Consider the following 15,981-nt stretch of genomic DNA (forward strand, 5'->3'; position numbering starts at 1 on the left):
TTTACTCAATGATGGACCACTTATTCGACTATGGTCCCATAAGATTATAATAGAACTGAAAAATTCCTATCACGTAGTGACCTCATAGTCATTGTAATTTTGTAGCGCAATGCACTACTAATATGCAGTGGTGATGCTGGTATAAATAAATTTGTACCACTATATATGAGTATAGCACATACAATTACAGAAGTAGGCTACACTGTCTGGGTTTGAGTAAGTACACTCTGTGATGTTCACACAATAAAAAAATTACCTAATGATGCATTTCTTAGAATGTATCCCTCTTGAAAAGTTGTGCAGGTCTTCAAAATTGTGGGGAAAAGGAAAGAAGGGCTAATGGTCTTTTCAGCATTAAGTTACTGCACTGCAGCATCTTACACCAGTGATTCTGCCTTTCCAAAAGGTCTCTCTCTCTCTCTCTAACCTTAATGCATTGTGTCATGATTCTGTCTTATGTTTCCATAGTTCCTACTCAATCTTGTTGGCAGGCTTCTTTCCTATTTACCTGTTGGTGTTCAAAAAAGGCTTGTCTCATTCTCTGGATTATCTAATGTGTTCTTGGGGTTTTAAAAAAGTTATCAGTATTCTCAAGACAGTAAATTTCTATATCTATATCAGTCCTCTCTATCTAAATCAGTCTATATCAGATTTCTATATCTAAATCAGTCTTCTGATTTACATACCCAGTTGCTTATAATTCTGTCTGGGTTTTCCAGGGAAATCCTCAGATCGGATATATATAAATATATATTTTTTCCTTCTGTATCTGAGCAAATGGCATTACCACTGTTCACTCCCCATATCAGAAACCTGAAAACCCTTTCTTCTACACTCAAATCTTAACATAAATAGATAATTGTTTCATTTGTTTTATTTTATATTTTGATATAATTCCAACCGCCTATGTAAAACTTGAAGGCTTCTGACTTAATTAAGTCTCCCACGCTTACTTCTTTATTGCTGGATGTGTCTCAGAGATTCTACTTCCCCAGGTCTTAGCACTCTATCTATCTATCTATCTACCTATCATCTATCTATTTTCATTTTTATTGTATTTTTCCTTACCATTTAGTCCTGTTTTACTTCCCTCTCCCGAAATCACCACATTGCTGTCCATGTCCATGAGTCTTTGTCCTTTTTGTTCAATCTCTCCACCTTCTAACTGCCCCCCTATAGCCGTCATCTGCTCTCTAAGTATGAGTCTCTCTCTATTTTGCTAGGTCTTAGCACTTTAAAAGGCTCTCAGAATTTCCTAATTCTAACAAAAATCTGACCATTTGTCTGTGCTACTAAAATTTTTCAATAATAACAATTATATAGAGGGTAGTCAAAGTTCTTTTACAGGTAAAACATTATTTCAATTCTTATATGATCTCCCAGAATTCTGACATTTCCCATTTATCAGTTGGGTCCTCCCTTTCAAAGGGCCATTGTGACTGATTCAATAATGAGAATAGAGCAAAAATGATGCTGTTTGAGTTCTAAGGTTAAGGAGAAAAATCAATACATATAAAGTATTTCTGTCCCTCTGCTACATTGCTCATTCTTGGGAAATAAGTACCATATGGTAAGGCCAAGCCACCTGGAGAGGCCACACATAGGTCTTTCAACAATCATCCTCAGCTAAGGTCCAAACTGATTGCTAGCATCAATGGTGTTGTGTGAGTGATCACATTTGAGTGAATGGACTTTCATATCTCAATAAGCCCCTAGGCATTGAGTCACCTCCATGCAATTCAATTAATTATCTCAATAGGAACACTGGGAAGTTGTTACTGTAGGCAGCCTTCAGTGGAGCACTGGATTGACTGGCCACTTCAGAGAGTCAGGCTGTGCCAAGATCCAGGGGTGCCCCAAGGATTCCAACTGGCTCCCCCAGATGTGTGGGCACCTTGTCCATCTTGGGGAGGTGGGCTGCAGGCTGCAGTATCTTCAGGCTTCCCAATGGCTGGTCTTATAGTGACCTCCTCCCCACTATGGTAGACAGGGAATTCTGGTGAATCTCCCCCATTGGTCAAAATGATGCAAGGGGAGGTTCTTATACCTCAGTGTGCCAAAAGCTAGAAAGATGAATGGACAGGTCCCAGGGGAAAGCTAGTAAGATGTTTGGACAAAAAAAATGCAGCCCTGTGCTTTCAATCTTCACAAGAACAACAGGCTTAAGCAGAAAGAGGGAATGGTCTGGTCTTTGAGACTGGAGTTGACTGTTCTCCCAGGTCCCAGCATCTGAATAAAACCTTTTCTTTGCACCAGCACCTGTCTCAGGAGTCTGCCTTCCCTGGCAGCAGACAGAAGAAACCATTTGTATGGTCACAAAGTCACTAAGATATAGCACACTGACAATACCCCCAAAACAACCTTATCATTACACCCTCATTCTTCCAAAGTAGTACTAACTATGTAAACTTCTAATATACTTCAGGTTTGCTGCTTTTCAACTTTATATAATTTTTTTTCAGGAAGTAAGTACTTTTTTGTTTCTAGTTTCATGTGGTCAATAATTTTAATAACATTTATTCATTGTTTCCTATGATTTGGTTCATTTTCATTATGGTGTATTATAGCACTGTTAGAGTAGATTTGATTTACTTATGCATTTTTCTGTTTTTGTGTGTGTGTTATAAATATTTTACCCATATGTATATTGATACAAATGTTCAATGTGTCTGTTGTATGAGCAGATTTGGATTTTCATAAGTAAATATCCCTTTAGCTTGTATGGATAATGGCAAACACTATTTCAAAGAGAGTTTATTCTCACAACACTATATGAGAGAGCTGTTGATCCACAGTCTCATCAATTCTTGGTATGGTTGTCCAAATATAAAAGAGCTTTGTAATTATCCAAATATATAAGAACTTTGTAATAAGAACTTTATTGATGCCTAAGGGTTTTTTTATTCATCTAAGGAATATATTATTTATTATATCAATAACTTGAACTTTAGTGAAGATTTTTAAATGATCCAGCATAATATCAATTTTATAAATATTCCATATGTCCACTAAGAATGTGCACTCTACAGTTGTTGGATGAATAATTTCATACCCCAAACACACTAATAATTACATACTATATTAACTTTATAATTTTACATTAATTAAATTTTAGGTAATGAGACATAAAATCTTGTCCAAGGGCTACTGAATTATCTGTTTCAACTTTTAGTTCAATCAATTGCCACTATATACTTTGATGTTATTTTATAGGTGAACACAAATTTAAAATATTTCTATTTTACTGGTGGATAAAATTTTAATTGGTATAAGTATTCCTTTTTACATTTCTCAAAGACTTTTATTTTTCTAATTTTAAAAATTTAGTTCAATAGCTACTGAGAGCCACTAGCCACCAGAGGTCAGCTTACTCTAATTCTGTGACTGAGATGATGGAAACTGGGTTGTCTGCTCTGCAAGTACTACCCCGCTGTCTCCTGGGACGTCTCCCTTTGCTGCATGGGGCTTTAACAGGACAAACTCCTCAGCTTGTTTTGTTGTCTAGCTTTTATCTTCCTAGAACTGCATGGGTTTGCTGACCTCTTGAGCCTTTTAACCACCTTCATTGTCATTGTTGTTGGTGGTGGTGGTGGTGAGGGGGAAGGGGTGGGGAAACAAGCGTGAGGGAGACAGGCAAACAGCCTTCATGGAAAAGTGGCATCTCATGCAATTCTCTGGATTTTTTTTTTATCTTGCTTTGGAGTCTTTAGAGTTCTTCATTAAGAGAATGAGTATTTACCACATGTTCTAGAACATTCTCTAATTATCTTGGCAAATGTTGCCTGTATAGCAATTCTTTCTTTCTTCTCTTTCTATAACTCTGCTTGAACCTATATGAAACCTCATTTTATCCAAAATTTATCTTTTATATTTTCTATGGTTTTGCCCTTCTACCTTGTTTCATACAGATATTTTTAGCTAGATCTTTGAGTTCACTGATTTTGTTTTTGTAGTCAGCCTTTAAACCCACACATTGAAGGTTTTATTTTTATTTTGGGGAAATATTAATTACATTTTATTTTTATGTAAAAAGGGGTTTCGGAAGGGCTATTTTCCGAATCTGTTTTGTTATTTAGACATTCTCTTGCTCTATATTTATATTTACATTTAACTTTTTTATATCCTTAAACAAAATACATGTTCGGTAATTCAGTCCAACAATGAATGAAAAGCCTGGATTATGGTTACATATTCTCACAATTACATTGCTTTACTCGCTGTCAAGATTTGCTACGGTACTCTCATGAACAGTTTTGTATCTAGTACATGCTTTCCTTGTATACCTCCATGAGTACCTAATTTTCAATTAGAGGCATGGTAGTTCCCTATTAGGTTTTTCATATGGGATATTTTTTAAACATTTTAATTTACATTTCCCATATTCTTATTCATCTTGTCAGAATAGTTCAGACACAAATAACTCCACAAAGCATCTTTGGGCCAAGGCATAAAACTTCCACTTTGTGCACATAATAAACCCAGTACTCTTCAAAAAACTAAACCTATAATATCTTTAAAACTTATTTTTCTAATATCCATTTTTCCCCAAAGTCTATAAACTTCTTAAACCAATACTAAGTAGAATTTTTTGACTTATAGTCATAACACCATGTATCACTTTTAACTCATAAGAAGTACTCAGTAAATGCTTGATACTTATAGAGAAATAACTTCTATTTCAGAGTCACAAATATTTCTGCACTAAACGTCTTATGTTTTCTTCTTTAGTGCACCCAAATAGTATTTTCTTATATTTAAAGTAGCTTCTATAGTTTGAATAGAAACCTGGTCTAGATTCTGTAGCGAATAACTCATTCAAGTTATAAATAAGTTTTCAAGTGTCTATTACATGTCATACTCTATGAGGGTTGCTAGCATTCTAGTAATAACAATTGAAAAGTGAGTGTAAAATGTGCGAATGAAAATCAAGATTATCTTCTCTTTCCTTTCCTCTATCCCATTTTCTCCTGACCCTTAAATAAAATCTAGGGCAAGCCCTATGATTTATGCAGTCATACTCAGATGATAAAAATATCTTCTGTCAGTTTTGATCAAAAGTAAAATTTCATCTCAAGAACAGCCAAATTTATTCATTTTATTTGAATGCAGTGTTCCTGTTCCACTTTGTCTGCAGTGGGAAAAGGGGGTCATGATTGGCTTCTATATTATTTCTTTAGCTAGGCTTTTTATAGCTTCCTGCAACATTTTTCAGGTAAGAGAGGAGTGTGAAACCAGGAAATGTCTTATTAGATTAATATTGCTTAAAGTAACTTTGATTTCCTCTGGCTGTAGTAGATACTGAGAAATAACATTTCTTCTTCAGAGTACTTTGTGGTCTTGTTGCAGACATCCTCAAATTTCTCATCGCTTATCTAATGCACTCTATAGTAGGTGAAGCACTCTACTGTATAGCTGGCCACTTGATAATCTCTATATGACTTCTTGTCATGGCAGTCTACTCATACTCTGAGGGTCCCTATCAGGCTCCATAGTCAAGGCAATCTAAGTCAAAATCATTTCAGACAGCTGCAGACAAGTTCGCTTCTTCCTTCCCCCCCCCATCTGAAATGGCCACATCTGAATCTGATCTTAGGGAAACACACTTGAAATTATATTTACAGAAATGATGTAAATTGTTTAAGTACATTGCTCTATTCTGTTGCCACATGAAATTCCAAATTCTCACCCTTTATATTTCCTACGCCTGTATTAGCTCATAGTATTCCTCAAATGCCAGAGGATATATACCCATATCTCCAAATAGCGTATTTGAAGCATCTCCTGCCAGGCTTAAAGTGAAGAAAGTAACCTTTCCTCCTCTCCCTATTGGCAAAATTCTCTGCAAATAAATATCTCCAATTTTCAAACTTCTTTTTGAATGATCAATTTTATAAATTGTTAGTTACAAAACTCATTTTTAAATGTGTTAGTTACAAAATCCATTTTATCTATCTTTTAAGTGAATTTAATATTGATTACTTACAACAGTCTATAGAAAATAAAAATACTCAGTATTTATTATCTTAGGACCCCAGTTAAAATGAAAAGAGAATCTCATTTCTATCATCCTTTTACAAAATGATGACCAGAGCTTACTATACTGAAGCTTACATTTTAAAAGAAAATAATTATATACAAATACTTGCTAGCAATATGATACTTGCTTTAATATACATATTAACTCTATACTCTGAAAGCTAGGAAGAGTCAAGGAGTAACTGTCTGGCTAATGTCAGATAACTTTTAAAAGGCAGAAAATATTTGAGGGAAACTTGAAAGATATATAGAAGTTAGGCAAGAATAAAATAGCAAAGAATACCCAAGCAGAGTGATCTCTATGTTCAAAAGCAAATAGTGAGAGAGCAATATTTGCTTGAGAAAAAATAAAGGTTCTGGTGTATGAGATATGGTGGCAGGAAGTAGTGATGGCTAGAAATGATGCTGGCTATATATTTTGGATAAGATGTACACAGTGCTAGCCAATGTTTTTAGAAAATGGGGGTTTATTGAGGGATTGTAATCAGGAGAGTGATATGATGAAATTTGAATGAAAGTAAAGTATTTCATAAGATGTATTTCATGGAACAATGGTGGAGGGGAAGTAGAGTATTCTAGAGAAACTTCTCAGAAACAGGCTTTAAAATTCAATGTTTGAGATAGTCTGCATTCAATTTATCAGGCATATAAGATTATTGAATAGTCTGAGAATTCTTGGAGTAAAAGAACCTTTTAGCATTGAATGAACCCTGTATCAATCAAAATCGTTATTACCCATAATTTTAACAACTAATAAAGACTTACAGAAATATTGAATAATAAAAATATATATCTTCCAGGTAGCCTGGTGTTGATGGCATTTATGAGCATTCACAGGCTATTTAGAAAGTGATTGTAATTGTATGCATGACAGGTTTTGAGAGGCTTCATTAAAAGAATGAGAGTTGGGATGACTCAGAGTACCTATGCAGAGAATGTACTGAACTGTAGCACATGGGTGGACAGTGAAAAAAGGAGAGAAGTTGCACTCTGAGTGTTCCACATTTCAATTGTCTGTGCATGTCAAACTACTCAGAGATAATAAACAAGCTTACTAAACTTATGTTTAAATTCTTATTTTAATAAAAATGTTAGTTTGGTCATCTCTAAGGTATTTTGCATTATATTAAGTCTACTAAATACTATTTTATTGTTGGCTTGAATGCAAAACACTTGTTAAATTGCTAAATGTTTAGAAATTAAACACATAAGACATCACGCCACTTCACACCCACAGCTGATTCCTGTCTCAGTCTTGGGAACTACCTCTGACTAACTCCTAAATGAAGAAGAAAATATCCAGGTGTTTGGAATAAAAACCCTGCTTAGATCACAAGCGATACTCTATTAATGTTCTTACTTACATATTTTCTTTTCTTTCTTATGTCTACAACTTTAAAAAGGGAGAATTATAAAAGGTTTTGTAAAAGTAGCTATGTTTATAGCTTAAAAACACCATTTTTTGTTCAAAAGCTATCCTATGACTTCTATATCCAGTAACAGTGCTGACTATATACCACATTAAAAAAAAAAGAAGAAGCTACTGGCAAAAAATACATAGAAATGCTATTTCTGAATGCATAGCTGACCTTGCAAGATGTTGAGGGAAATCCCCAGAAGCATAAAATGAAAAAGAAGCTGAAAACCAGTGTTAAGTGAGCTCTGAAATCAAGAATGTCCTGAGGGCATTTACCGGGTTCAGTAGCTGAATTTTGGGTTTGAGTGTCTGCATAAGAAATAGGAAGGAGTCAATGCTTTGGGCACTGTGAGGTGGTTATTATAAATATGAGGGATTTTTTTTTAAAGACTTCTACCTAAAATAAGACCATTAAAGAAGTACATCTTTAGGAAAGGGTAGATTTAAGAAAATTTTCCTACAGGCCATATCAGGCAACCTAAATATATATTTGTATCAGCCTGGATTCAAGAAAGAATTTAAAATATAGAAAAAAGAAAAATTGTTAACTATTCATGAAGACCTGTGTGACCTCATTCAGATATTGGTTTGAGTTTACAGTTGTTGAGTAGCTACTAAGTCAAAGTTCAGTTTAAATGAGGTTAATGTTTAATAACAATCTGTGGTTCCTCTTGGGAGAGGCTTCTGTCTGGCTCAAAGAATGTAGAAAGATTTGAGACAAAAATTGACACCGCTGAAAAAAAGAAAGGCCAATAATACATAATCAGAGTAGAAAATTGTAGCATATAAATCACAGTAACTATCAGAACAAATGTCCTCAAATTAATGTTAATAAATGTAGAAATCAACATCCATACAAATAATTATATTTATATAAAATAATATACCCTTCAAATTGGAAAGCAAACATTTTTACATAATTGTGAGTTCAAAATAAACCTCTGTAATACAGCTGAAAAAGCAATTTGTGCCTTAAGTAAGATCACTAAAACGAGAAATAACAGAGGCTCAAAATGCCAAAAGTATCAATAAAATATACAAAAATTGGGAACTTTAATAAAACAGAATTTTTACAAAAGGGGTTCATTCATATACTATATTAGAAATAAAAAATTAACCACTGGTATAGTAAATGATTGAGTGTATTAAAATATTAAGGCAAATAAATATAAAAACAGATAAATTCATAATCCTGGTATACATATAATATCTAGTAAGCAGTAAGTTAAATGAAAAGCTAATAAACCCATCATTATTAAATAAATTTAATCAATATGTTAAGATATACACCTATATATCCCACTCCTCAAAATATTTCAAGTTGATTTAAAAATGATTTTTCAAAGTATGAATCATCCAAATATATATAAGCTCTTGCATAAATTATAAGGTCAACTAAGTTTATGAGGCAAGTATAAATTAGATATAACATAGGAAAATGGAAGAATCAATATCTCTAACCTACCCTCTATATGTACATAAATGCAAAATTCCTAAATAAAATATTTGTAATATATATTGAAAGTGTATAAAATATATCATAAAAATTTTATTTAAATGAAAAATGCAAGAACATTTATCATCAGAATATGTTGATTATCACATTAATAAGTTAAAAACAAAAATACATATAATTATCTCAGCCATTTTATGTAAAAAAGATTAAATACAATATCTATTGATTATAAAATCTTTTAGAAAACCAGAAGTAGAATAGAACTTTTTTGGGGGGAAAATGGTATTGATCATAAATTTGCAATTAGTATCATACTTAATAATGAAGAATATTAGATATAGTCTTTTAAAATAAGAAAATAATTAACATACTTGCTCATATTTAGCATTGTTCAGGGAATTGTAGTGACTATGTTAAGACAAGAAGGAATAACTAAAGCAACAATTGCATAAGATAAAAGTGATTCAAATTATTAAAATTTTTATATTTAAAAATATGATTGCCTAGATCGACACTCCAATAAACTAAAAAGTAGTATTTAAAAATTAAAGAATGATTACTATATAAAATTATTTTGTGACAACTAGTTATATATCAGCAAGAAGTAGCTGAAAAATTTAATAAAAGGCATTTCTGAGAACAATAAAATAACTTACATGATCTTTATGGGCCAAATTTTCTCTATGCCATTTGTAGACCTGTTTTTTATTGGTATTTCATCGTGGCTACTCAAATTTTTTCTTTGGCATATGATTCTCTGTTGCTCACATTCTTTGTATTATGAAAAATGTTAGTCATAAACTTTAATTAGTTAATTGGACTTTAGCTAGTTTAATTAAATTTTAATTAGTTATATTAGACTCTAATTAGATGAGTGTGGGATGAGAAGGTAGACAATCATTTTCTCAGGAATCAACTATAAAGGTGAAAAAACTGTCAAAATAATCATTTCAGCATTATGAAAATTGATCATAGGTATACAAACATTTATACATAAAAATTCCTAAGTTTGCATACACACAGGGTAATTCTGTAGTATTCTTATTTAGGAGAGTTTTCTTGCCTCACCCCCCACTCTATGGTTCAGCAACACAGAGGGTCTGCTGTGCGTGTGTGTATGAGGAAGATGTGACACCGCTTGGAAGAAACTAAAAGAAAAGGGAAGACCTCAGAATGGCCTGGACTTTGAATGCACTCTACAGGACACACACAGATCTGTATTCAGAGAGCATAAACCCTGTTGACTTGAGCACCGCCTTTTGTCAACTTATGGCTGAACACAGGCTGTGTAGAACCAGGGACAACCATAGGAAGCAGGCTCAAAAATAAGCACAAGAAAATAAACTGATCAAGAGATTTACACACAGATACATCATAGGTAAACTCGTAAAATCCAAAGGAAAAATACAAATCTTAGAACCAACTCATATGTACAAGAGAAAAATATAATTAATTATTGAATTTCTATCAGAAAAACATGGAGATGGAAATGTAGCAGAAACACATTTCTCAAGAGTTGAAAGAAAATAATCTGTCAACTAAAATTTATATATCTAGAAAATCTATCTTTGAAATATAAAGGTAAAATAATGATACATCCAGATTTTAAAAAAAGAATTAGTTACTATCAAATAAGTATTACAAGAAACACTAAAGTATGTCCTTTAGGCCCCAAAAATAAAAAGCCAGAAAATAGCTTGGATTCATGAATAGAAAGAAAGAATATCAGCTATGAAAAATATAGAGTAAGTATAAAAGAATTTATACATGTTTTTATTTGTTTCACTAATCTTATTAAGATTGTATAGGGCACAAATATAATATTGTACTGTACCATTTATAATGTATAGATTTAATGTATATGACAATAAAGCACAAAAGAGGGAAGAAAATATATTATAACAATATCTCTATATTCTACAAAAATTAGGTCAGTATTATTTAAAGTAGAATATGATAAATTGAAATTTATTATTTTAACTTCTTGAAGAATGGCTAAGAAAATTAATGGAAAAGAGTTTAAAACTTCAACAGAAGAAATAATATTATAGATAAAAATATTTTGACATAAAATAGGACATTAAATGAGAAAGGATGAAACAAAAAAGGCATCAATAAAATAGAAAGCAAAGGTACAAAATGCAATCATAACAATAATACCTTAAAAGTGAATGGAATGAACACTCCATTCTTAAAAGGAGAGATTGACAGACTTGGTAAAGAGAGACTCAACTATATGTTGTTAGAAGAAAAATGGCTTAGATACAAAGACAGAGCAAGCTGAAAATAAAAAGTATGGAAAAAAGATCATGTAGGATCAAAGGTGGGAGGTGGCGATGGCTGGGGTAAGGGAGAGTGGTGGGGGAAATGGAGACAACTGTATTTGAACAATAATAAAAAAAAGAGTATCCATCAGAGAAATGGAATTATTATATAAATATCAGACAAAATCATCCATAAGATAAGAAACATTCAGGAGAAAAATCATTCTAAACTGGTCTGTACCTCAGTAGGACACAATAATTGTAAATGTATGTGTATCTAACAGAATTATGAAGCCAAAACTGATATTAAAAACAATGGACAATTCAAAAATAATAGTTGCAGGTTTCCATGTGCCACTCTCTAAAAATGATAGGACAACTAGATAGAAAATCAGCCAGGAGATAAAAGATGAACTACGGTATATTATGGACCGAATTAGCCTGACATTTAATAAAAAGTCCACTAATGACTGTAGAAAACACATTCTCGTAAGTGCAAATGGGTCTTATTCTAGAGACACTAAATACTGGAATGCACACATATGCTAAAAACACTCAATAAATACAAAAAACCTTAATCCTACAAAGTAAAATTGAACATCTGGGAAAACCTATAATACTTGAAAGTTAAACATACTCCAACATGACCCATGAATGAAAAATTGCTCTCACAAAATAAATTAAAATCCATTTGAAAATGTATGAGAATGAAAATACAGCATACCAAAATTTATCAGATGCAATTAAAGCAGTAGTTGGAAAGATATTTATAGCTTTAATCTCCTAAATCAATAAAGGAGCAATGACTCAAGTCAAGAAACTAAGCTATCACTACAGAAACATGGAAAAAATGATTAAATCTAAAGCAAGCAAGAAAATTAGAAAAATAAAGATTAGAGCAGAAATCAATGAAACAGAAAAGAGAAAACAATACATAAAAATCAATAAATAAAATTATGATTTTTATAAAGAAATCAAGAAAATTGTCAAATAAGCAGCATACTGACCAAGAAAATAATTCAAAATTAGAAATAAAAATAGAAGAAATCACTAATATCCTTATAAGTTTAAAAGAATTATAATGACGTACTGTAAACAACATTATGCCAAAAGTAGATTGACTTAGATAAAATGGACAAAATTCTGAAAGGCACAAATTTTGAACTTTGGCTAATGAAAAAATGAAAAATTTGAATAAACTAGCAAATAAGACATTGAATTAGTGATTTAAAATTTTCTCACAAAGTTCCACACAAAATGGTTTCACTAGAGAATTCTTTGAAATATTTAAATAAATAATACCCATACCTCCAAAAGTCTTTCAGAACACAGGGGATGAGTGAGCATTTCCCAACTCATTGTGAGGCCCGTATTACCATTGCACCATGGGCAGAAAATGATATGCAAGAAAGAAAGCCACCCCTCAATAGCCCTCTAGAAAATGATGCAAAATTATTAATAAATATTAGCCAACTGAATACAGCAACATATAAAAATAATTATAAATTATAGCTAACTGTAATTTCTACCAGGAATGCAAAGTTGATTCACCATCAAAAATAGAATAACAAAAACACATGACCTTTCTAATAGACTCAGAAAAAGCATTTGGCAAGGTCTGTTTTTACCATAACAACACTTAAACTAGGAATAGAAGGAGAATTTCTCAACCCGATTGTGCTCATTTTTGAAAGACCTGTAGCTAATATCATACAAATTGGTGACCAAAATTTCCCCACTGTTTGGGAATGAGGAAAAGAAAAGAGTTGTTGACCCTGACAATTCTGGGCAACATTGTAGTGGCAGTCCTAGCCAATGCAAGGAGAGAAGAAAAGAAAAAATAAAAGGAAAGAAAGAAACAGGGAGAGAGGAAGAAAGGAAAGGATAGAGAGATGGAGACAGAAACAATAGATGTGTGTGCATCTGTGTGTGTGTGTGTGTGTGTGTGTGTGAGAGAGAGAGAGAGAGGTGTTTATATGCAGAAAATCCTAGGGAACCCACACAAATATCACTGCAACTAATTAGATAAGTCATAGAACACCAAATAAATATGTTAAAATAAAATGTAACAGGCAATCCAAAAATAATACCAAAAATAAGTTTTGATAACATCCAAATTAATTAAAGAAACAAGTATAAAAGTACATGCCATATTTATACACTAAAATCTATAAAATGTGACTGAGAGAATATCAAGAAAATGTAACTAAGCATAGAGATTCTCCATGTCCATGGATTAGAGCATTCAATATGATTAAGATTGTAGTTATCCCAGAATCAATCTATAAATTTAACATAATCACTATTAAAATTCCAGCAGCAATTTTTCTACAAATTGATTAGCTACTCCTAATATAGTTACAGAAATTCAAAGGACCTAAGATAATTTATAAAGAGAAGAGAAAATCTGAAGGATTTATACTACCTGATTCTAAAAGTTACCATAAAGCCACAGTAATAAAAACACATCAACTGAACAAAAATAAAAGTCCAGAATAAACCTTTAGATTTACGGTCAATTGATTTTTGACATAATGCCAAGAAAAATTCAATTGGGGAAAGGAGAATGTTTTTAATAAAATGTTCTGAGAACATTTTTTTATCCAAATGCAATAACGTGAACTCAGACACTTCCCACAGTACACAAAATTCATTTAAAATAGATTGTTGACCTAAGTGTAACAGTTAAAATACTGAAACTGCTACAAGTAGATGAGGGATCAAGCCTCATGACCTTGGGGTGAGTCAAAGTTTCTTAGATGCAGTACCGAAAGTTTAAACATCAAAAAAGGAAAAGAGGTTAAATTGGACTTTATTAAAATTAAAACTTTTATACATTAGACATTATTATACATTATTTCATTAAGTAAATGAAAACACAGGCTACAGACAGAAATAATATGTTTGCTGATGAGAGGTACAAGCAGCATCCCTAGTGTTTTTGCCTGGTGTCAGCGCCTTCGTTTAACCCTTTTCCATTCAGTGTCGTCAGGCCGTTTGACTTGCCTGCAACTTACAGAATATGGAACCAATGATGAGGTATCTGCCCCAGCATTAGTCAGAGTTTGTGAGACTGTCTAAGCAGACTGGAGCAACAGAGCCTCCTTACCAGCTTGATGAACTACACAGCCATAATGAGGAAGCTCCTGTGATAAGCTACAGTGGGTTGCCTCTAGCCAAAGGATAATACAAAGCAAGCATTTATATAACAACAAGAAAATGAATTCTGCCAACAACTTGAATAAACCTGGAAGCAGATCATTCACCAGTAGAGCCTCCAGAGGAAAACGGTGCCCTGCAGAAACTTGAGGGCAGCCTCGGAAGACCCTGAAGAGAGGATTCAACTAAGCTATGCCTAGACTTCTGACTCAGGATAATTGTGAGATTATATAAGTGTGTGTTGTGTTAAGTAAATTTGTGGTAATTTGTCAGTAGCAATATAAAACAAATGAACTGTATTTGTTATAAAATACATAAAAATGGATCCAAAAGATATGAGTAACTTTTAATCTGATACTATAAAGTCAAATATTCCAATTAAAAGTGAGCAAAATAATTCAGTAGACATTTCACTAAAAAGGATGGAAATGGCTAATAAGCTCATAAAAAGGTGCCCGACATAGTCATTCTTTTGGAGGATGCAGATTGAAGGCACAAAGATGTAGCACAATTGACTCATCAGAAGGCTACAATAGAAAGGACAGATAATGCCAAGGGTTGACTAGAAGGTAGAATAACCAGAACTCAACAACCCAACATAAGAACTTTCATTCAGTGGTATTTTGAATAACCCATTGAGAGGTCAGTAACTGAACCCTCTGCATGATTAAGAAAGCACTAATTACTTTTAAATAATTACTAAAATGACAGTTGACTTTTATATGCTTTCTCATTTAATCATAAATTTAGGATATACTATAATTTCTCCATTATGTATTTGAGGAAATTGACAAAATAATACTAAATAGTTATATAGTAATAGATAACATTTACTGACCAACTACTATATGCCAAAGACTGTTCTAAGTGCTTTAGCTGAGTTAATATTTATAAGAGCCCATGAAGTCAGGGCAGTTGCTGTTACCATCCACTTTGAGGAATGAATGCAAAATAAGTGGGAATGAGAATGAAAGAGAGAGCGAGAGGTTGAAAGAAGTTAAGCAACTTGTACACAGTTAAATATTGAGACAAAGCTGAATTTGAATGAAGGCAGTATGGTTGAAGATCTCAATTTTGTAACCCCTATGTATAAATCCTCCCAAATAACCCTATGTACAATAGCTATAAACTGGCAGATCCACAATTGGAAGGTAGTTATTTGCCTCCAAAATCTGAGATATTTTCTTTACAATAGACCTCTTCACCATCTGCACTAATATGTCTGCTGGGGTTGGGGATAGGCTGACTTTTTTTCCTTGTGTACTTTAGGAAGGACAGAGGAAATTGAATAAAAACTGGAGGTGGTACAGATTGATTTTTACCCATGACCTCACAATCCAAATGATTGACTTGTTAAGCTGCAGAGAGAAAAGGTTTCCCTACCACACTATGTTCTGTGTCTCCAAACAGCCCTTTTGTTTTTCCTCCTCCTGGTCAAGATGATAATACACAAAGGTAAGGAGCCAGGGCTTGGATGCTTTAGCTGTGCATCAACATGATGACTGACTACAAATTATTACACCTTCCCTGTTCAAAATTTTCCCTGGAATTAGAGCTTTTCCTGTCTGCATAGGGCCACCTCTCACAATCTAAGCCATCATCCCCCACATTCCCCATCTTATCACACTGATTTCTAGAACATTATCCCA

Source organism: Phyllostomus hastatus, unplaced genomic scaffold, assembly GCF_019186645.2.
Source record: "Phyllostomus hastatus isolate PE091 unplaced genomic scaffold, TTU_PhHast_1.1 phas_scaffold_78, whole genome shotgun sequence".
In the NCBI taxonomy this organism is placed as follows: domain Eukaryota; kingdom Metazoa; phylum Chordata; class Mammalia; order Chiroptera; family Phyllostomidae; genus Phyllostomus; species Phyllostomus hastatus.